At 46.1% G+C, this 23961-nt stretch overlaps 1 protein-coding gene and 1 long non-coding RNA gene across 2 annotated transcripts in view; both read right to left on the reverse strand.

Moving 5' to 3' along the window:
• The window catches only part of LOC117513658 (low-density lipoprotein receptor class A domain-containing protein 4-like), an 832720-nt gene that overhangs the window by 491227 nt on the left and 317532 nt on the right, over positions 1 to 23961 (reverse strand).
• On the reverse strand, positions 955 to 23350 carry LOC117513660. The gene is made up of 4 exons (XR_004561668.1): positions 23259 to 23350; positions 17522 to 17526; positions 5095 to 5098; positions 955 to 965 (listed from the first exon to the last, which is right to left on the reverse strand). It is a non-coding gene; the product is annotated as an uncharacterized LOC117513660 (long non-coding RNA).

Raw genomic sequence — 23961 nt, forward strand, 5'->3', positions numbered from 1 at the left:
TATTTTTTTCAAAAACCATATGGATTTGAATCACGTGTGATTTCATTAGACATGCTTGAACCCTCGTGGGTATGCGAGAGTTTTTTCACGCCTGTCGGTTACATCATTCGCCTGTGGGCAGTCTTTGAGTGAGGAGTGGCCCACCCTCTCGTCAATTTTTTCATTGTTTAGGAATGGCTCAGAGACTGCTGCTTTGTTTGATCAAAATTTTTTCAAAACTGTAAGGCACAACGGAGTGGACACCATTCGATATATTCAGCTGGTTTTCGGTAAAAATTTTAACGGCTGATGAGAGATTTTGGTCTGTAAGTGTCGCTTTAAGGACAGCCCACGGCGCCTGACGGCGATCTGCGCTCCGAGGCGGCGTCGTCTCGCTGTTTCAAGCTGAAAACTTCCACATTTCAGGCTCTGTTCACCCAGGTCGTCGTCAGAGAACAGAGAAGTTTCAGAAGAAGTCGGCATGAGGAGTTTATGCGGACATTCCACTGTTAAAGGAGATTTTGTAATGAAAGAACGTGCGGGCAGATTCGCATGTCGGGCCGGACCTGACCGCGGGGGGTCGCGACAGGAAAAACACCTCCATTGGAAACCTTAACGGACAAGTTGGAACATGGCCAGCTGTTAAACAATTTCTCAGATACTCACTTGTTGAAAGCCATCAAAAGCCGCCTGAATTTTATAAATGGTTTTCAACACGGAGGTGTTTTTCCTGTCGCGGCGCAGACGGATTTGGGGCATCGTCACGGAACCGACTCGGCGAATTTGCCCGCACGTTCTTTCATTACAAAATCTCCTTAACAGTGGAATGTCCGCATAAACTCCTGATGCCGACTTCTTCTGAAACTTCTCTGTTCTCTGACGACGACCTGGGTGAACAGAGCCTTAAATTAGGATGTTTTCAGCTCGAAACAGCCAGACGGATGCCACCTCTGACCGCGCCGTGCCGATCCGTTTTGTGAGCTGTCCTTAAAGCGAAAGAAACTCCACAATCTCTCATCAACTGTTAAACTTTTCACAGAGAACCAGCTGAATTTCTCGAATAGTGTCCACTCGGATATCTTTCACAGGTCCTGAAAAAATTTTGATAAAGCAACGCGTGCCGTCTCCAGCGGCTTCTCAGACAAAGGATTTCAACCGAGAGGGCTGGACCAGTGCTCACTCAAAGCCTGCCCACAGGCGGATGACGTCACCGACACGCGTGAAAAAACTCACACATGCGCACGAGGGTTCAAGCATGTCTGGTGTAATCGCACGTGATTCAAATCCATACAGTTTTTTTTTTTTTTTTTATAAAACTGCCGGTTAATTTTCTAATAAACCTCGTATTGTGTTAACAGTAGAGTTTTCAAGAAAAATCATAAACAAAGGTCTTTTTTGATGTTTCTCTGACTGTTTGTATAATATTTCACCTGTTCTCTTTTTGTACACTCTGTAAAACAGCAAAAAGGTTATACATATTGCAACCCCAATTCCAATGAAGTTGGGACATTGTGTAAAATGTAAATAAAAACAGAATACAATGATTTGCGAATCCTCTTCAACCTATATTCAATTGAATACACCAAAAAGACAAAATATTTAATGTTCAAACTGATAAACTTTATTGTTGTGCAAATATTTGCTCATTTTGAAATGGATGCCTGCAACACGTTTCCAAAAAAAGTTGGGACAGTGGCAACAAAAGACTGGAAAAGTTGATGAATGCTCAAAGAATACCTGTTTGGAACATTCCACAAGTGAACAGGTTAATTGGAAACAGGTGAGTGTCATGAATGGGTATAAAAGGAGCATCCCCAAATGACTCAGCCATTCACAAGCAAAGATGGGGTGAGGATCACCACTTTGTGAACAACTGCGTGGAAAAATAGTCCAACAGTTTAAGAACAATGTTTCTCAACGTTCAATTGCAAGGAATTTAGGGATTCCATCATCTACAGTCCATAATATATGGGCATTCAATGTTGTTTATCGGCCTTGCCACTTACATGTTGAAAGTTCTCCAGATTCTCTGAATCTTCTGACTATATTATGGACTGTAGATGATGGAATCCCTAAATTTCTTGCAATTGAACATTGAGAAACATTGTTCTTAAACCGTTGGACTATTTTTTCATGCAGTTGTTCACAAAGTTGTTGGGAAGGTGTCGTGACACGGACCCACAACAGGGGGCGTTAATGAACGGACAATGGATAAGCCAAAAAGTAACAATTTAATGTTGTGAATCGCACAACGAATTACAGACAATAACAATATTGTGGATTGTCAATTATACACAAGGTGACGTGTGGGCAGGCTCGAAGATAGAAGACGTCTGGCGAGAGAAGAGCCGGATCCCACACAGCTTCCACCACCAACGGATCTGAAGAACACTGGAGCCGCCAAGCCCTGCATATCCCCAACAGGATATCTCCGGCACACTGTCACGGATCCCGAGGGGCGTCCAACCATCTGTTGGACAGCCAATGGAAGAGCAGGGTGCACCGGCGTCGGCTGGAGGCGTGATTGGTGGTTGCAGCACATCCTCACCGCCTTTACCGCTCGGATGGACCTGATGACCGAGCAGCACATCATCCTCAATCGCAGGATGGAGGCTCTCACCGCACAGGTGGAAGCGCGCGCTCAGGGCGCTGCTGCAGCTCCTCCTCCTGCCGACCCTGGTGCCGGAATACAGACGTCCACTGGTCGTTCAACGACCCCCCCCCACCATCCCCTGAAAGCATACATAAGCCCCCCAGAGCCGTACGGAGGTGTGTGGAGACTGCGCGGACTTTCTTATGCAGTGTTCGCTCATCTTTGCACAACGACCCGTGATGTACGCGTCTGATGCCAGCAAGGTGGCTTACGTGATTAATTTGCTTCGAGGTGAGGCACGCGCTTGGGCTACAGCGCTTTGGGAACAAAGTTCACGGCTCCTTGCCTCTTATACTGGGTTTGTGAGGGAGCTCAGAACTGTTTTTGATCACCCTAACAGAGGAGAGACCGCTTCAACAGTGCTGCTGTCAATGCGACAGGGGCGCCGGCGCACAGCCGAATATGCAGTCGACTTCCGCATCGCGGCTGCGAGGTCCGGCTGGAATAACGTTGCGCTCCGCGCCGCCTTCATAAACGGACTGTCGTCGGTCCTGAAGGAGCACCTGGTAGCTAAGGAAGAACCGTGGGATTTAGATGGGCTTATCGATCTTGTTATACGATTAGACAATCGGTTGGAGGAACGCCGTCGGGAGCGAGGCGAAGGACGTGGCCGGGCACGCGCCGTCCCTCTCCCTTCCGGGTTCAAAAAGGTTCCGCCCTCCCCACGCTCCACAGCCGCAGCACTCCGTGGGGCAACAGCTCCCCCTGCTGACATTGCTAGGGAGACGCACAGGGCCAAAATGAGAACAACTGACAGAATGAGGAGGCTGGTCGCGGGAGTGTTTTCTCTGCAGCTCAACAGAGGCACATACAGAAAACTGCCCAAACGGCCAAACGACAACACCCGCCTTAGAGACTGGGCTAAGGGGGGTCATAACATTCACGTGGGACCACACATATTGCCACATGAACTCCCAGTTACAATCTGAGTGGGGATTTAACCCTTCAAGCCCCAGCACTGGTGGACCACGGGGTCAGAAGGGAATCTGCTAGACAGCAGATGGCAAGGGAGGTAGGGCTCCCTCTGGTGGCGCTACCTTCGCCATTGCAGGTGCGGGCACTAGATGGCACCCTTCTCCCTTTAATCATGCACAAGACACAACCTGTAACTCTGGTGGTGTCTGGGAATCATCGGGAGGAGATCGAGTTTTTTGTGACTCCTTCTACCTCCCGCGTGATTTTGGGCTTCCCGTGGATGTTGAAACACAATCCCCTGATTGATTGGCCATCTGGGGTGGTGGTTCAGTGGAGCGAAACCTGCCATCGGGCGTGTTTAGGATCCTCGGTTCCTCCCGGTTTACATGCTAAGGAGGAGGTCAAAGTCCCTCCCAATCTGACGGCGGTGCCGGTTGAGTACCACGATCTTGCTGATGTCTTCAGCAAGGATCTGGCACTCGCCCTTCCCCCGCACCGTCCGTACGATTGTGCCATTGATCTGATTCCAGGCGTTGAGTTCCCGTCCAGCAGGCTGTACAACCTCTCACGACCTGAGCGCGAATCAATGGAGACCTACATCCGGGACTCATTAGCTGCCGGGCTGATCCGGAACTCCACCTCCCCGATGGGTGCAGGTTTCTTTTTTGTGGGCAAGAAAGATGGCGGACTCCGTCCATGCATTGATTACAGGGGGCTGAATGAAATCACGGTTCGCAACCGATACCCGTTGCCGTTGTTAGATTCCGTGTTCACCCCCCTGCATGGAGCCAAAATCTTTACTAAGCTGGATCTTAGGAATGCGTATCACCTGGTTCGGATCCGGAAGGGAGACGAATGGAAGACAGCATTTAACACCCCGTTAGGTCACTTTGAGTACCTGGTCATGCCGTTTGGCCTCACCAACGCCCTTGCGACGTTCCAAGCCTTGGTTAACGACGTCTTGCGGGACTTCCTGCACCGATTCGTCTTCGTATATCTGGACAATATACTCATCTTTTCTCCGGGTCCTGAGACCCATGTCCGACATGTACGTCAGGTCCTGCAGCGGTTGTTGGAGAACCGGCTGTTTGTGAAGGGCGAGAAGTGTGAGTTTCACCGCACCTCTTTGTCCTTCCTGGGGTTCATCATCTCCTCCAACTCTGTCACCCCTGATCCGGCTAAGGTTGCGGCGGTGAGAGACTGGCCCCAACCAACAAGCCGTAGGAAGCTGCAACAGTTCCTCGGCTTTGCAAATTTCTACAGGAGGTTCATTAAGGGCTACAGTCAGGTAGTTAGCCCCATGACAGCCCTGACCTCTCCAATAGTCCCCTTCACCTGGTCGGATCGGTGCAAAGCCGCGTTCAAGGAGTTGAAGCGCCGGTTCTCGTCTGCACCCGTCTTGGTGCAGCCCGATCCCAGTCGCCAGTTTGTGGTTGAAGTGGACGCCTCTGACTCAGGGATAGGAGCCGTGCTATCCCAGAGCGGGGAGACCGATAAGGTTCTTCACCCGTGTGCCTACTTTTCTCGCAGGTTGACCCCCGCGGAACGGAACTATGACGTCGGCAATCGAGAACTCCTTGCGGTGAAAGAGGCTCTTGAGGAGTGGAGACACCTGTTGGAGGGAGCGTCTGTGCCGTTCACGGTTTTCACTGACCATCGGAACCTGGAGTATATCAGGACCGCCAGGCGGCTGAACCCCAGGCAAGCCCGCTGGTCAATGTTCTTCGGACGTTTTGACTTCCGGATCACCTATCGCCCCGGGACCAAGAACCAGAGATCGGATGCCTTGTCCCGAGTACACGAAGACGAAGTCAAAACTGTGCTGTCGGATCCACCGGAGCCCATCATTCCGGAGTCCACTATTGTGGCCACCCTCACCTGGGACGTGGAGAAGACTGTCCGGGAGGCCCTGGCACGGAGCCCGGACCCCGGAACTGGTCCGAAGAATCGTCTGTACGTCCCTCCAGAGGCCAGAGCTGCAGTCTTGGACTTCTGTCACGGTTCCAAGCTCTCCTGTCATCCAGGGGTGGGAAGGACTGTGGCAGTTGTCCGGCAGCGCTTCTGGTGGGCGTCTATGGAGGCCGACGTCCGGGAGTACATCCAGGCCTGCACCACCTGTGCCAGGGGCAAGGCAGACCACAAAAGGTCCCAAGGACTTCTCCAGCCGCTTCCTGTGCCTCATCGCCCCTGGTCCCATATCGGCCTGGATTTCGTCACGGGCCTCCCGCCGTCCCAGGGCAACACCACCATCTTCACGATAGTGGACCGATTCTCCAAGGCGGCCCACTTCGTGGCCCTCCCGAAGCTCCCAACAGCCCAGGAGACAGCAGACCTCCTGGTCCACCACGTCGTCCGTCTGCATGGGATACCTACCGATATCGTCTCTGATCGTGGTCCCCAGTTCTCCTCACACGTCTGGAGGAGCTTCTGCCGGGAACTGGGGGCCACTGTGAGCCTCTTGTCCGGGTATCACCCCCAGACCAATGGACAGGCAGAATGGGCCAATCAGGAATTGGAGCAAGCCCTGCGCTGTGTGACGTCCGCTCACCCGACGGCCTGGAGTGAACATCTGGCCTGGATCGAGTATGCGCATAACAGCCAGGTGTCCTCTGCCACCGGCCTCTCCCCGTTTGAGGTGTGTTTGGGGTATCAGCCCCCATTGTTTCCCGTGGTGGAGGGAGAGGTCGGTGTGCCCTCGGTCCAGGCCCACTTGCGGAAGTGCCGTCGGGTGTGGCGCTCCACCCATTCTGCCTTGTTGAAGGCCCGGACGAGGGCGAAGACCCATGCGGACCGCTGGCGATCCCCGGCCCCTGCTTACTAGCCCGGGCAGGAGGTGTGGCTATCCACGAAGGACAACCCCCTCCAGTTGAACTCCCCGAAACTCAAGGACAGGTATATTGGACCATACAGAATCCTCAAAATCCTCAGTCCTGCCGCAGTGAAGCTCCAACTCCCGGCTTCACTGCGGATCCACCCAGTCTTTCATGTGTCAAGGATCAAACCTCACCACACCTCGCCCCTCTGTGCTCCCGGACCGGCACCGCCTCCTGCCCGGATCATCGACGGGGAGCCGGCTTGGACGGTGCGCCGGCTCCTGGACATCCGTCGGCTGGGCCAGGGGTTCCAGTATTTGGTGGACTGGGAGGGGTATGGACCCGAAGAACGCTCCTGGGTGAAGAGGAGCTTCATCCTGGATCCGGCCTTCCTGGCCGATTTCTACCGCCGTCACCCGGACAAGCCTGGTCGGGCGCCAGGAGGCGCCCGTTGAGGGGGGGGTCCTGTTGTGTGGGCCGCCAGAAGAGGAGGTACTGCTGGCACACCACCAGAGGGCGCCCTGCCTGAAGTGCGGGCTTCAGGCACGAGAGGGCGCTGCCGCCACGGACACAACCGGGACAGCTGTCAAGAGATAATGAGTGACAGCTGTCACCCATCTGCTCTACATCATCTCACTCCATAAAGACCGGACGACATCTCCACCTGATTGCCGAGATATCATCTACCTGTGAAGGTAATATTCTCTGCTGTGTCAGAACTGTGACTTACGTGTGCTCTGTTTGCAGCCGTTTTCCTGTGGAGCCTTGTCAGCTGACTGGTGGTTTATGAGAGTGCCGACGTCTTCGCCTCTCACTCCTTCCAGATAAGTGCTTTAACAGGAGCTGCACATGTGTGTGATTAGAGGTGGAGGTGACTTTCCACCTTCTGACTGTTTTTGTTGCTGGGTGTGCATACACCCACATCTCACTGTTTGTGCTCCTCGCCAGCAGTACCAGATCCGACAGTCGGGGACGGTGATCACCTGGGAATTCGGGACTTGGCGGCTCCAGTATTCACCGGGTTCTGTGGCGGTGGAAATCGTGTGGTTCTGGCTCTTCTCAGGACAGACGTCTTCTATCCTCGAGCCTGCCCACACGTCACCTTTGTGAATTGACTATAATCAGATTCTGAGATTGTCTGTATATTCGTTGTGTACATTCACAACATTAAATTGTTACCTTTTGGCTCATCTATTGACCGTTCATTTGCGCCCCCTGTTGTGGGTCCGTGTCACTACACTTTCCCCAACAATGACTGCCTGAAGAGAACATGTAAATTTCCACAGTCATTGATGATATGGGGCTGCATGTCAGGTAAAGGCACTGGGGAGATGGCTGTCATTACATCATCAATAAATGCACAAGTTTACGTTGATATTTTGGACAATTGAAAGGATGTTTGGGGATGATGACATCATTTTTCAAGATGATAATGCATCTTGCCATAGAGCAAAAACTGCAAAAACATTCCTTGCAAAAAGACACATAGGGTCAATGTCATGGCATAGGGTCAATGTCAATGAGCAGATCTGATTTGATGCAGGTGTTAATTTGGGGGATGAAAATTTACAGGGTGATTCCATAATTTTTTCCTCAGAATTGAGTGATTCCATATTTTTTTCCTCTGCTTGGTCTAAAAAAGTAACCGTTACTGACTGCCACAATCTTTTTTTTCTTGATCTCTTATAGTGTTTCTTAAAGCCAGAAAGTTGCCATTTGAAATGACTTTAGTTTTGTGTCATGTCTGTGATCTGCTTTTTTTCTACAAAATTAAACAACTGAATAAACATCCTCCGAGGCCGGTGATTCCATAATTTTTGCCAGGGGTTGTATATATACGTTTGGCAGCATTCACGATCATGGACAGCACCTGTCAGGTAACTAAACATACTGTTTGGTCATCTGAGACGTGTGAAACTTCTCCTTCATTAGTCATGTTTGACTTTCACCTGACTCAACTCCTGTGATCAATTTATCAAATGTTCCAAGAGATTCATGTTCTTGACTTATTTTGACAACTGCACAGACTATTGTGCATGTGATAACTTATACAATGAAATGTTTTGGAGAGAACAACAATTAGACTGAGAATCAAGATCTATTCATTTGGAAATTGTGCTAAATGGAGGCTAAGTGTGCTAACTGTAGGCTAACTGTGCTAACTGTAGGCTAACTGTGCTAACTGTAGGCTAACTGTACTTCATCAAGTTGCAAAGATATATTGAGACATGTACTAAAACATTTCCAGTTTTAAAAATGGGAAGTGTGTGAGTGAGAGAGACATTTCTATGGACATTTCCTTCATGTTGGAAGTTGAATGTGTGAAATTTAAAGTCCAGGAAACCAGCTGGTGTTGAACAATGTAAAATATTAAGTCCTTTTAAGCTGCTTGTTTTCACTCGGCGTCACCACAGCAGATCCAAGGTGGATCTGCATGTTGATTTGGCACAAGTTTTACACCGGATGTCCTTCCTGATGTAACTGCACATTACATGGAAAGATGTGGCAGAGGTGGTGTTTGAACCAGAAACCTTCCACACTAAATCCAAGCCCACTAAACACTTGGCCACCAACTCTGCCTCAACAATGTAAAATACATCTCTAAAAATCTAAAACATTAATGGATTTTGAACAAAATTTGTGAAGAAATGATCAATGGATCAGTGGAGAGTTTGTTAAAAAAAAACAGAAATGCTAAATTCAGCAGATCAGTTGTGATGACACTAATATTCAGTTTTGATTCCTACATTGTTTTAGCTTCATTTGTTCCAGCGATGATTAAATTGTGTCATATTACAGTTAATGTGATCAGCTACTTGTTTCATATTTAAAAATATTCACATAATTGATAAGTTGGTTCCACTCCTCCAGCCAATGCAAAGGAGTCGGTATCGGGTTATTTGGTCACGTGACTTTTAGTCAGGATTCTGACATTTTGCTGATTGGCTGAGACACGGCGCTCTCTGATTGTCTGCAGCCTTTGTTTACAATGTAGCACTTGAACCACAGTCTCTGGAGGAGTGGAACCAACTTACATTTTCGGCGGTTACACCACAGCCAATCACAGAGCATGGAGTGATAGCCAATAGCGGCTGACGTATCAGATGGACCAATCACATGCATGTTTTCAAAAACATGCTACCAGTCTCTTTGTATAAAGAGACTTAAGAGACTGTGGTACCAGTGCTCCCAATCTCAGTTACATGGAGTCAGTTGATGATGCGTGAGCCCTTTTGAATCAGAGGATATAAAGGCTGTGTCAACTGAATCTGCCTCATTTGAGCCCCACACTGGCACGTTGTTAAGAGGTAAGCAGCATATCTGGTCAAAATACATAGATTTTAAAAATATATACTAAATTAATCTTGAATAATTGTGTTGAACTTCATCCAGTTGTGTCTATTTTTCTGGTCACTGTGTGTTTGATGTCTTCACTCATTAATGTTGATTAAATGTCAGTTGTTCTGCTTCCTTCCAGGTTGAAGATGTTCCAGTTTGTCTGTGTCGTTGCTCTGTTGTGCGTCTGTCTTCGCCTCCCCTCGGCCCTTTCTGACAAGCTGCTGTGTCACTACAGCTCTATTGTAGAAAAGGAGAGGACACCTCTGATTGTCCCCACTGAGTGTCCTGCCAATAAGACATGCTACAAGGCCTACGTTCGCTATGGGAAGCACACCATCATGAAGGGTGTGGGCTGTGTGGACAAAGACAAGTGTGGAAAGATTCATCATTACATGTGGCATGAAGTCCTTTATACAATTTTCTATGACTGCTGCGACTGGAAGTTCTGCAATTCCTACTCGGACCACCAGGACAAACCCCCCTTGTCCTCCTCCCTCTCCATCAACCAACCTGTGACTGTTCTGATACTCTGTCTGTTGTGTAGTTTCTTTCTTTGTGTCCATTTCTACCAGCTCTCTTAAATAACTGCTGCACAACCTCTGACAGCTGATCTCAATCAGCATCCATGGACACTCTAAATACTCTGTACACCTCAGCCTCTTGGAGAAAGATTGGACTGTTTTTGTACTTTTGTGTTCTGCCCGATTTGTGGACTCTACCACTGCTCCTTAGAACTACAGTTCTCTTGATTTCACAGAACACATACCCACCTGGTACGAACTTGACAGCGTCTCCCAGAGGTTGTCCACTGGAGGATTGTCACTGTGGGCTGCTCCTGTCTGGAGATCACCAGCCTGACTGAAACTCTTCACCCTTTTTGTTTTCTGTCTCCTGTTTTATCTGCTCTGTACCTGCAGACACAGAGGCCTGTTGTCTTCTAAAGATTAACCTTTGAGGCAACTCACTGATTTAAATACTTAAATGGACATTGTCATTTTAATAGACTTTTTTCTCTCAGAATTGTTTTAAAGTATTTCAATATTTATGAAATAAAAAATTATTTTGATAAACCTGGTTTGTTTGTTTATTGTGTATTGACCTGTTCCATCTCTGCTGCTCTTCTCAAAGCAGTTTTTTTGGTCTTTTGTTTGATTGACCAACCAATCACCTGTTGCAACCTGGACAATTATGTGACACAGTTTTCAAGTGTTTTTTCCCCTTTTTCTGCTGCATCTTCATTACATCTTATATAACAGAACTTCAACACAGTGGCGGCGCTGGGGGGGGGGGCTTGGGGGAGCTTAAGCCCCCCCAATAATGAGCCAAGCCCCCCCAATAATTCTGTTCAAACTGATAAACTTTACTGTTGTGCAAATAGTTGCAAAAAAAGTTGGGCCAGGGGCAACAAAAGACTGGGAAAGTTGATGAATGCTCAAAGAACACCTGTTTGGAACATTCCACAAGTAAACAGGTTAATTGGAAACAGGTGAGTGTCATGATTAGGTATAAAAGGAGCATCCCCAAAAGACTCAGCCATTCACAAGCAAAGATGGGGCGAGGATCACCACTTTGTGAACAACTGCGTGAAAAAATAGTCCAACAGTTTAAGAACAATGTTTCTCAATGTTCAATTGCAAGGAATTTAGGGATTCCATCATCTACAGTCCATAATATAATCAGAAGATTCAGAGAATATGGAGAAGTTTCTATATGTAAGCGGCAAGGCCAAAAACCAACACTGAATACCCGTGACCTTTGATCCCTCAGGCGGCACAGCATTAAAAACTGACATCATTGTGTAAAGGATCTTACCGCGTGGGCTCAGGAACACCAGAAAATCATTGCCAGTTAACACAGTTCGTCACTACATCTACAAGTGCAAGTCAAAACTCTACCATGCAAAGCGAAAGCCATACATCAACAACATCCAGAAACGCCGCCACCTTCTCTGGGCCTGAGCTCATTTGAAATGGACAGACACAAAGTGGAAAAGTGTGCTGTGGTCTGATGAGTCCACATTTCAAATTGTTTTTGGAAATCATGAACGTCACGTCCTCTGGACAAAAGAGGAATAAGACCATCCAGATTGTTACCAGCGCAAAGTTCAAAAGCCAGCATCTGTGATGGTATGGGGGTGTGTTAGTGCCCATGGTATGGGCAACTTACACATCTGTGATGGCACCATCAATACTGAAAGGTACATCCAGGTTGTGGAGCAACACATGCTGCCATCCAAGCAACGTCTTTTTCAGGGACGTCCCTGCTTATTTCAGCAAGACAATGCCAAGCCACATTCTGCACGTTTTACAACAGCGTGGCTTCGTAGTAAAAGAGTGTGGGTACTAGACTGGCGTGCCTGCAGTTCAGACCTGCTGCCCAATGAAAATGTGTGGCAACAACTGAAGTGGCACATCAAGCAAGAATGGGTGTCATGCTTTCACCCTGGACCTGCCCCGAATCTGGTTTTGTCCCCCAGTCTCTGTCTGTTTCCCTCTCTTTGTCCTTCTGTCTGACCCTGAATGTTTATTTTCTGTTTCTTCCACTTTGGTCTTGGTTTTATGATCTGTTACATTTCAGCCACGTTAAGTTCTGTTATAGTTTAGTCTCTGCTTTTTATTTAGTCATACTGTGCTATCACATTAAGTTTTGAGGATTATCTGTTACACTTCAGCCACTTATTGAGTTCTGTTCTAGTTTAGTCTTCATCCTTTACTTTCTGGTTATTCAGTCACTGTCTTGAGCACATTTGTAAATCAGGGTTTTCTGTACACTCCTGCCACATGTTGAGTTCTCATCTAGGTTAGGTCCAGCCTTTAATTTTCTGTTCTGTTCCTGCCTTTGTTTATTCTGTTACCACATTTGTATTCTAGGTATCATTATTTCCTTATTGTTTAACATTTGTTCTGTCACTGTCATATTCCTTTTTTTCCTGCTTTTGTCTGACACGCCCACCTGTCACTCCACTCGTCTCACTCAGCCATGCCTTCTTTCCCGTACCTGCATATCATCACGCCCTGATTATCCTCTGATTTAAACCCCTTGTCTTCAACAGCTCACTGCTAGTTTGTTGTGCATATTGCCTCATTCCAAGCCTCTTGTGTTTTCTGCCATAGTCTGTTTTTCTTGACGTGTATGACCTTCGCCTGTTTTGACCTTGCTTTTTTACCTGAGCCCGTTAACCTGCTTCTCTGTGCCTGAACCCGGCTTGTTTGTTGGACTCCGTTTTGCCTCCTCTGATACACCTGTTTGCCCGTGCTGGAACTCTGCTCTTTACTGACCACGCCACCGCCTCATGACTGTCTGTACCTCCGCCTGCCTGCTTGTGACCCTGTGTATTGACCAGAGCCTGTTTTTTTTTTAATTAAACCTTTTTCTAAATCCGTCCTCTGAGCCATGAGTCTGCATTTGTGTCCACCTGCCTGTCGTGCCAAGTCCTCACAGTTCCTGACAGTACGAACTAGCCAGAACCCGGACACAGCGGACTCAGATCCCGTCATGTCAGTAAGCAGTCATTCCATGGACTCAAACCCAGATACGGCTGCAATCAAGAGGGTTTTCTCAGATCTACAGTTCCTTTTTTATCGTTTTCGTGACTGTATCTCTCCAAGGGAGAAGTTTGATTATTTAGATCAAGCGTGGGAAGCTTTAGAGGCAAACCCCTGGCTGTTTGATGTGTTTCCTGAGTTAGAAGATCTCAACAACTTATTCTTAGCAAGAAAGCTCCCAGCCTGGATTAAAGAACCAGCGCTGCACCTGCCGGCCCGCCCCCCGCTGGATGACAGTGAATCAGAATGGTCTGACCTCGAAGATGACACGTCATCTGAAGCCGAAGACCTGGCTTGGACTCCGTTTTGCCTCCTCTGATACACCTGCTTGCCCGTGCTGGAACTCTGCTCTTTACTGACCACGCCACCGCCTCATGACTGTCTGTACCTCCGCCTGCCTGCTTGTGACCCTGTGTATTGACCAGAGCCTGTTTTTTTTTAATTAAACCTTTTTCTAAATCCGTCCTCTGAGCCATGAGTCTGCATTTGTGTCCACCTGCCTGTCGTGCCAAGTCCTCACAGTTCCTGACAGTACGAACTAGCCAGAACCCGGACACAGCGGACTCAGATCCCGTCATGTCAGTAAGCAGTCATTCCATGGACTCAAACCCAGATACGGCTGCAATCAAGAGGGTTTTCTCAGATCTACAGTTCTTTTTTATCTGTTTTCGTGACTGTATCTCTCCAAGGGAGAAGTTTGATTATTTAGATCAAGCGTGGGAAGCTTTAGAGGCAAACCCCTGGCTGTTTGATGTGTTTCCTGAGTTAGAAGATCTCAACAACTTATTCTTAGCAAGAAAGCTCCCAGCCTGGATTAAAGAACCAGCGCTGCACCTGCCGGCCCGCCCCCCGCTGGATGACAGTGAATCAGAATGGTCTGACCTCGAAGATGACACGTCATCTGAAGCCGAAGACCTGGCTTGGACTCCGTTTTGCCTCCTCTGATACACCTGTTTGCCCGTGCTGGAACTCTGCTCTTTACTGACCACGCCACCGCCTCATGCCTGTCTGTACCTCCGCCTGCCTGCTTGTGACCCTGTGTATCGACCAGAGCCTGTTTTTTTTTTAATTAAACCTTTTTCTAAATCCGTCCTCTGAGCCATGAGTCTGCATTTGTGTCCACCTGCCTGTCGTGTCAAGTCCTCACAGTTCCTGAAAATGAGAAAGAATTGCACCTACAAAGCTTCAACAATTAGTGTCCTCAGTTCCCAAATGCTTATTGAGTGTTGTTAGAAGGAAAGGTCATGTAACACAGTTGTAAACATACCACTGTCCCAGCTTTTTGAAACAGCATTTATTTAAACTACAGTCAATCATCAATTTCAAACAACGTGGACCAAAATTAGTAAAGTTTGACTATCTTTATTTCAGAAGCATTTTGGCTGTAGACCAGTGAAATCAGTCTCGCCTGCCATCACTGCGCTTGCATCATTTTGGAGCATCAGCAGCGATTCACCGATTATCTCCTCGTTTCTGCTTAAAACTGACTTTAGAATGATTTAAGAGGTTTTAGTTTGTCATCTGATGGTTAATAATCACATTATTCCTGCTTATCACATTATCCCTGCTTTGTATGTAGCGAGTCAGACTCAGACAGCCAGACTCAGACGTGTTGCAGTCGTGAACTGATCGCTTCCCTGTCTTTTATGATGAAATAATGCTGAATTAATGTGGAAATGATTGTTGTACAAAAGCTTCAGATATCTGTTGCCGAGATAGATGATGAGTGGAATGCAGTTTGAAGCAGAAAAGGCGATTATCCAGAATTGTTGTTGATGCTCCAAAATGATGCATGCGCAGTGAAGGCAGGGGGCCCGATTTTTAAGGGGGACTGTTTGGTCGACGACACAGTCAATAAAAATGTGAAAGAAATTCAGTCTTTTTTGGCAGAGTTATACATTTTTGAAAATTCACTCAATGTTAAAGGACAAGGATATTTCCAATTTCCCTAGGTTTTTCTGACTTTGACCTTTGACCTACTCCCTTGAAAATGGAATATTTTCAAGTTTAATAGTTCTTGCCTATCAGGATATGAATCCTCTGTAAAAAAATCCATCATAATATATGAAAAATTGTGGGTTAATGGCAGGCCACAAACAAACAAAGAGGGCAGGCAAAAACTAAACCTAAAGATAAGTACCATCTCTGCAACAGATTGATGGCCTATCCATAGTCTATCCTGCCTTTTGGCCAGTGACCACTGGGAGAGGCACCGGTCCCACCATAACCCTTAACACAATGAAGCAGGTTTGGAAATGAATGAATGCAAGAAGGTCGTGGGATCGATTCCCACCTGTGGCCTTTCTGTGTGGAGTTTGCATGTTTTCCCCGTGTCTGCGTGGGTTCTGTCCAGGTGCTCCGGCTTCCTCCCAGATCCAAAGATATGCAGCTTAGGTGACTTGGAAACTTTATATTGACTGAAGGTGTGTGAATGTGTTTGTTTGTCTGCATGTGACCCTGTGACAGACTGGCATCCTGTCCATGGTGAACCCGCCTCACGCCCTATGACTGCTGGGATAGGCTCCAGCCCCCTGTGACCTTTAACAGGAATAAGCTGGTACTGAAAATGGATGAATGATAACAAGTTGACCAGAAAGCAGCAGAACATCATTTGGGATCTTGGGGTTAAATTAAAGTGAGAAGTCAAAGCTAAAAGAAGAAGAAGGTTTCCTTTAAGCTACATTGTGACGGTGTACAGACGTAACATTACAAAACCTGTGACTGTCCAAACAATTATGGACCTTACTGTAACTTCAAAAGTGAGACTTGTACTTCATAAAGGAGCCAGTGAATGTATTACATTGCAACACTCTTCATGTGTAATTACATGGTCATAAGGGGCGATCGCATTTGTCAGAACGTATCTCATGAAGCTCACACGCGTCTCCATCCACTTACAAAACAGATGAAAGGCATCTTCATTGTGATGAAATCCCTTGATAGCATTAATGACATGGTGCACTTTCCTGCAGAGCAGAAGCATCAGTGCATCGCTTAGTTTTCTAGCTGCAGGTGCTGCGAGAGCATCAGGTTAATATTCACTGTTTAGCGTTGACAGCGAGAAACCTCATAAATATGTCTTCAGGTTGCCTGCTCACTGTCAGCTTTAACATGCTGCCCACGTTCATGCCCACGTGCGTGAATAAGGTACAGGCGCTCACACAAACATATAAATACCCATAAACACAGAAATACACACTGGTGCACAAAACACACACACCCACATGCTACCGAACCGACCTCGCAGAGGAGCTCAGCAGGTAGCGCCGACAGGCTGAGCCAAAATAACGTCTTAAACTCAGCAACCTCAGCCGTCGTATCAGCGGCTGAATCAGCGCAGATAGGCAGTAACGGCTGCTGGTGCAGCGAAATAAGTTGAGGGTGGTTCAACAAACATGCAGTCAAAGAGCAGTGTCCTTGCTGCACGCAGGAATTACTCGAGGAAGAAATGCTTAGAAGCGGCTGTAAATCACTTTCAGATGCCGCTGTCCCTCATCACGTGGTTTGTTCACTCATTCACACATTAATGACGGTGAAAAATGGTGCAGCAGCAGCAGCATGCTGGTCTGAAAGGACTTTGTGTCATCTTCTGTGCAAAATGTCAAAAGGGTAGATCTCATGACTGAATACATTTTTGTGGTGAAGAAAAACAAGCCAAGTCTCCTTATTAGTTCAGCTGCCGGTTCAAACCATGAAAACAAAAACACCTTTATTTAGCAATGTGTGTGGGAGCAAAAAAGACTTCAAACTGAAGCGTCGCATACAGTCAGGTTCATAAGTATCTGGACCGTTTGTTTTTGTATTTTCTGCCTCTTTACATCATCAAGACAATGGCGAATGAATGAAACTAGATGTTCTTGTCATCACGACTTTCAGCTTTAATTCAAGGGTTTAATAAAAATATCACGTTGACCTTTTAGGAAATACAGCCATCTGTACACACACACACACCTCAGAGTGTGTAAGGTACGACTTATAAGTCCTCTGGGAGCACGTGGTTGTGTCACCCTTCACTGCATCCACGATACCATCGAACTGCCTTGGAACCTGGACTGCAGCAACCCAAGCATGCATCTGGTCCATCCTCACATCTCTAAAATAACAATTTTTATTACATAGCTGCCATGCTACCCACACTCTGATTGGCTGATTACCGGTCGGATATTTTCCCATATTGGACCAATTTCCATGACAATCAGTCCGAAACGCTTATTTTCTTTACAAACCAGAAAGCTAAAAACTCATCGGACATGAACGAACTCCATAAATATCTAAACAGCATCTGAAAAAACACAGATGGAAAGTTTAAGAACTAACAACTGGACCATCTGTTAGCAAGTTCTTCATGGAGGTGAACAGAACAAGTTGGACTACGAGCCATTAGCAGCTTTCATATCTGAGCAATACTGTAAGTTTGCGTGTTTATAATAGCCATATAATAAACAAATTATTAACCTCACTTGCTCGGTGTGTATGGGGAAATATCAGGGTGACGACACGTCGACCTGATATTTCCCTGTACAGATCTCACAGTCGGTTAATAATCCTTTAAGCTTGTGTAACCAGCTGAAACGTGGGCGTCCCCTTGGCCTTCTTCACCTACTGGAGTCCTCAACACTCACCTGTCACCTGCACGTAAGCGTGGGTCGGCAACGGGAGATCTAACACAAGAAATACATGAGAGACAGCAGGCACAGAAGGGAGACAATCTGGCACTAGACTGAGGGGCTGTGGTGGAAGAGAAAATAGTGCGTCACACAAACAGGGCAAATGAGCATGCGCATAAAACCAAAAAACCCAGCTGCCTGTGACACAGGAAGTCAAGCTAAGCAAATACAAAAGAACCTGGCATATCACAATAAAAGCACCACAGAGGCGAACCCAGTGGGAGAAAAGGTAAACAGAGAGAATACAAGATAAAAGAGAAAATGAAAAGAAAACCCACAAGAGCAGAAAAAAGGACATCAGAGAGAGGATCAAACATGAACCGTAACAGAAGTGTTTCTGGAAAAGAATTTACAGCTACAGTTTGTCAGAAGGCACATGGGAGACTCCAGCCCAGATCTAAAATGTTTTCTTGTATTAAACTCATTCTCTGTTTCTCTCCACCATCAAGCTGTAGAACCAGTGAGGTAGCAGGCTAAAGCTGCACTGTGCAGTTTAACCTGCGCGTTCAGAGTGCAAAGCATGGCGACATATTTGATGATGTCACAGTTCAGAGTCATGCCTGTACTGATAAGTCACATCTGTGGTCATGCGCTCTGGGAAGTGATAAAAGCAACAATGTCATGGACTGAAAAAACCCAAATCTGTCAAACATCTTATTTGCTTATTCCAGATACAGGTCCGGTCTGGAAGCTCGTGCTGCTTCCTCCCGTCACCACGTCGACCACGTGAGTAAATAGTGATGGTAAATAAAGAAGGCACAATCATACAACAGGCAGTATTGCAAGAGAGAGATGAGTCACAAACACACACACAAACACACACACTCTTTTACATCACAAGCTTCACAAGCTGTAAAAATTATAGAGTAATTATTTGCATATGGAGACAGAATGAAGAAGAAATGAGACAGGAGTGGATGATTCACTACATCTGTGTGGTTTAGTGCGTTTCCTCCAGAAATAACCACACACACACACACAGTTTTTGTCTCCAACCCTGTAACTATGATGAGTAAACACGAAGGTATACATACAGTATATGTGCAAACTGACAAATACACAATTATCTTGTCACAAATCTTATAATTACTCACACACACACACACAGAACAACACTCATACTAACAGGCACACGCACATACAACTGCACGTGCAATTATCCTGTCATACATCTTGCAATTAAATCCATCTCGGCCCATCGAGACCCCGGCACCAACATGCACAGGTCCTGACCGCGAGCCGGTGTTTCGTACAGCCCTGCTCCACAGATGCGTCGCTGCCAGGCTTTTGTTAAACCACCCCGTCTACTTCAGGAGAAATCAATCCTTTTAAAATAGATCTCAAGGCTGTGTGCACAAACTGTCTAAAAATACTGAGTGAGTGCAAATTAACATTTTGCAAAATCAGCAGAAGTCCCACAGCAACAAACACATGGAGTCTGTTTCTCTCTCTCTCTGTAGGCTGACTGTCTTTCATTGTCAGCTGCTATGTTGGCATGTTTAGTTTTGGCTGAAGAGTCCAGTCTTGCTTCAGCAAGATCAATCCGGTAGGAAGAGGAGACTCTTGCTCTCTTTCTTGCACTCTTTTCTTTCACTCGTCTTAAAATAGTTGTCAACTAATTTAGTCATCAATTAGTTGCTAAATAACTTTCTTTTACCACAAATGTTTTCTTTCTTCCATATAATCAACCGAGCTTTGCTTTGAATCTTGAATTTGTTTTATTTCGCTTTATCTTAATTTTTCCCCACTAAAACACTAAAGAGCATATGTCTGTGAGGAATATTTACCTTTTTTATATTAAACTGACCTGTTATGGTCTTCTGAAACAGTTGATAGATGTATTGTGTGCTAACGCCGATGCTAATGCATTAGCATGTCTATGGAGTTTTCAATGTTAAAGTTAGCATTAAGCTGCTGGCATTTCAGCATGTTTGTACATTTGTTTTCTGTCTAATAATTAATGGCTCAGCGTTTGTTGTCGTAAAAGAGTCAAATGTATTACACATTATAATTTTTTAACATTTTTTTTATTTATATATTAATAATAATAGCAACAATAATAATAGTAATAATAACTAATAATGCTACAATACAGTTTTAGAGAAAGAGACATGAGTCACATGTGTCATTGTGAAATGACCACATAGTTTACACGTTATACAGAGAATGTTGCACATATAATGAGTCAGGCTACAGTTTTTGATTTGGGTTTTATGGTTAACTGGTTATGCTAATTGCTCATTTGCAGCAACAAAAATACCTCTTTTCACCATATATTTTATAACATTTATATGTTTCAATGTTGTTTTATGGCAACTCAGCACTTTGATAAAGCAATGTCATTTGAAATTATTTTTGTTCTTTATTATAAACTTTTATTCTTTATTATTTTATATTTCAACAGCCAAGGGACATTTGACGATTTGTTGATTTTCAAGTATTTTAAGTTTTCAAATAATGGTCTGTTGTTAAATAAAGAGATGGAAGGAGAGAAAAATTGTTTCCCTGGCACAGTGTAAAAAAATTCCCAGCTAATCTGATTAATCGATTAATCATGTCGAAACCCCATCAGAATCATCGATGATCCACTGTTGATTAACTTCTTCCAGGTGGTCACAGTGCCTTCTGGCAGTATTCCATGTTGGGGGACAGAGGAAATGTTTCAAGGACTGCCTGGAAACAACTTGGCATTAGAGTTGACACCTGGAAAGATTTTAATCATCTCCCCTGGTCAGTCAACCAGCTGTACCCAAGAGAGATGTGGACTACGCAATGCCAAAGCTTCCAGGATCTCCACTACTGGACCCAATCCAGCATGTGGATGGCACTTCCTTGTCCAGATTGGCCAGGTCAGTCACATCAGGACACCACAGATTTGTTCAAAGCTCTAAAATTAACAAAGCTGCCATCATCGTCCTCACCAAGAGACAAATATAAACTCACACAAGATGACACAGGTTTACGATCCATATAAAAGACGAGACAATACAACTGCCTTTTACACAACAAGGATTTTAGTTTCTCAAAGTTTGTATCAGCAGTCGTGTAGCGAGAACTTCCCAGATAGCTGCAACTGTCAACTTTCTTGGCTTTGTATCTTGACAGTAGATGGTTGTAGGTTCTTTGTCACTGACGCCGGCTGATGAAGAAACTTGGTTGCGTTGAGGATAAACAGAGGTTACAGAGGTGCATAGCTGAATGCATGGAGCATGGATTGAGAGTCCTCCTCACACAGGGGCATAATGCCATCAGCATACTGAAGGTTGATACCAAAGGTGAGTGAAGTTCAGGGAAGTACATCCTATATAGGCCCTGACACCCACTGATGCTAGTGCTTATCTCCAGATTCCACAGCATGAAGCAGAGGAAAGCCTTCAGCGTCTCCTGGCGGGACATCAGTCCGATGGAGGTTACTTCCCCAGTCAAAGTGGTACCCATTTACAGTTCGATGGACGAGGGCAATGCAGATTGTCTTGTCCAAAGGACACAGACAGGTAGCGTGAGTGGGATTCAAACCAGGGTCTCCATATTGGCAGGCCAGCTCTTCCATATTCAATGACTTACCTCAAAATGACTGAACCTAAACATCTTGACATCTGTCCTATACCTGATGTCAACACCAGATGGAAGATTGAGTTTGACGAAGGTCAAAGTGAAGACAGTGACAAGTACTGAGGCAATGATACATGCTTGTTTGACTACAGAGTTGATGCCGGGAGAATCTTTAAGGCCTCTGCCTGTCACAAAAATTGTAGTCCTCATGAAGAAGCTTCAGGATATTGATGAACATCTCAGGGCACCCAAAGGCTGCTTTGTGAGATCTATAATGGGCACACAAAATAATTTATGTAGTTCTCATCACTTCTCTTAGAGTTGACAGGCGCAGAAAACTGTAACAGTTGTTTCACACGAGGACCAGAATCCACGTTTACTTTCAGGAAGTGTCTTTTCCACTCTAGGTTTGATCCAGTTGTTAAACACCTTCTCCAAAATCTTGTCTATGAGGGATAGGAGTGAGATTCCTCAGTAATTGCTGCAATTAGACTTGTCAACATTATTCTTGTAGACTGCAATGATGAGGATGTTGTGTGGGCCGCCAGAAGAGGAGGTACTGCTGGCCCACCACCAGAGGGCGCCCTGCCTGAAGTGCGGGCTTCAGGCACGAGAGGGCGCTGCCGCCTCAGACACAACCGGGAGTGACAGCTGTCACACATCAACTCATGACAGCTGTCACCCATCATTTCATCACTCCATAAAAGCCGGATGTCATCTCCACCTCGCTGCCGAGATATCATCTACCTGTGAAGGTAATATTCTCTGCTGTATCTGAACTTAACACTGACTTTATAGTCTGAACTTCTTTGCAGCCGTTTTCCTGTGGGTGTTGCCTTATCTGTGGGATTGGCGTTTTGGTGTGATCAGCGACGGCTTCGCTTCACACCCTAACCAGATAAGTGGTTAACAGGAGCTGCACGAGTGTGTGATTAGAGGTGGAGGTGACTTTCCACCTTCTGACTGTTTTTGTTACTGGGTGTGCACACACCCACATCTCACTGTTTGTGCTCCTCGCCAGCAGTACCAGATCCGACAGTCGGGGACGGTGATCACCTGGGAATTCGGGACTTGGCAGCTTGAGTATTCACCAGGTTCGGTGGCGGCGGAAATCGTGTGGTTCCGGCTCTTCAGACGTCTTCTATCCTCGAGCCTGCCCACACGTCACCTTTGTGTATTGACTGCTATCAGATTCTGAGATTGTCTGTATATTCGTTGTGCACATTCACAACATTAAATTGTTACCTTTTGGTTCATCTATTGACCGTTCATTTGCGCCCCCTGTTGTGGGTCCGTGTCACTACACTTTCCCCAACAGAGGATGTCTCACAGGTTTGAAGGTACCTCCTCAGTCTTCTGTGTCTTAGTGACCAGGTGATGCAGATACCAGTGGAGCAAAGCACCTTCTTAAACACTTCAATCCCTTGACTGCATCGTGGACATTGATCAAAGTCAGAGTACTGCTCAGAACAAAGAAATGTCCTGGAGAATAACATCTCCATTCTTCCAATTGTTCCTTCCATCAACAGTTGCTATCTTCTTTGGTCTTCCAGAGGCTACCTACATCTGGAGAGGATGGCTTGTGACCAGGGGACCCTTGGTTCAATACATTTGTTAAAGAGAAAAGTCAGACGGCGTGTTTGTGGCATTTACAGGTGCGTGTAGCACTCACCACCAAATGTTCCACAAACACATCACACAACGCTGCACAGATGCTGGCACTTGCTAGGGTGTGGCAAGTGTTTTGGTCACATTCACTTCACTGGTCTTGTGGCTGCCACGCACACACTGTCACCAGGTTGTTCAGAAACTCCAAATCCATGATAAAATGGGAAAAACAACCCGAGACAAAGTTGATAAAACACTGGCCAGGAAGCAGTAGATGACATGCTACATCAAACATCACTGAACCCCGTGCACACGCCAGCAGTATACCCCAGGAACCTTCTACACGATTTGATCCACAGCATTCCTACAAGTGGCTTTTGTTCTGAGAAAGTAACAAAGATTACAATGTCTTCTAAAAGGTCAGAAGAGTGTAAATCAAATTTGGTATTTCCCACCACCTCCTCTGAACCATCACTGCTTTAGATTCCGACTCTCCCTCATCACAGCAGGTTGGAGACACGAGAACCTGTGGAGGAAGAACACGGACTGTCCCTGAAGCACAGCAGCCATTGGTCTGTAAATGTTTGTTGTATGTAGCAGAAACACACACAAACAAGAAAAGACCAAAACAACAAAACAGACTAGGCTGAAGTCTCTACTTTTTTGGGCGAGGTAGATAACAATGACAGAAACAAGCGTACCGCCATGGTGACACAGATTCAGAGAGGTGTAACGGGATTTCAGTCAAATGAGCTACTCTCATCCTGAATGATGTAGGCAGACAGTACAGACAGACAGTACAGACAGACAGACAGACGGTGTGTCTGAGGCCCCAGGCAGCAGGCAGGCAGAGGGGCAGGAGGTCCTTCGCTAATAATCCCGGACTGTCA

Source organism: Thalassophryne amazonica, chromosome 7, assembly GCF_902500255.1.
Source record: "Thalassophryne amazonica chromosome 7, fThaAma1.1, whole genome shotgun sequence".
In the NCBI taxonomy this organism is placed as follows: Eukaryota; Metazoa; Chordata; class Actinopteri; order Batrachoidiformes; family Batrachoididae; genus Thalassophryne; species Thalassophryne amazonica.